The sequence below is a fragment of the Penaeus monodon genome, chromosome 33 (genome assembly GCF_015228065.2).
Source record: "Penaeus monodon isolate SGIC_2016 chromosome 33, NSTDA_Pmon_1, whole genome shotgun sequence".
Lineage (NCBI taxonomy): Eukaryota > Metazoa > Arthropoda > Malacostraca > Decapoda > Penaeidae > Penaeus > Penaeus monodon.
This window is the reverse complement of record NC_051418.1, coordinates 28,954,754-28,954,956: the sequence shown is the minus strand read 5'-3', so window position 1 is coordinate 28,954,956 and position 203 is coordinate 28,954,754. Positions and strand designations below refer to the sequence as shown.

General features: G+C 50.7%; 1 protein-coding gene across 2 annotated transcripts in view; it reads left to right on the top strand.

The window, feature by feature from the left end:
• The window catches only part of LOC119594202 (protein bric-a-brac 2-like), a gene marked incomplete in the record, with an annotated part of 27,988 nt that overhangs the window by 8,934 nt on the left and 18,851 nt on the right, over positions 1-203 (top strand).

The following is a 203-nucleotide window of genomic DNA, read 5'->3' as shown; positions in this document are numbered from 1 at the left end:
ACCCCTCGGTCCTCCCCAGTCGTTGGTCATCGCAGCGATCGGGCCAGTGGCGAGTTTTCCAGTGGAATATGAAGTGTGATTGATTCAGTGCCGCTGCATTTTCGAAAAGGGGGGAGGGGAAGGGGGGAAAGGAGAAGGCGGGGGAGGATTGAAACAAAGAATAACTTGCCGTTTATTGTTTGAAAAAAATCTATGTTTCAGGC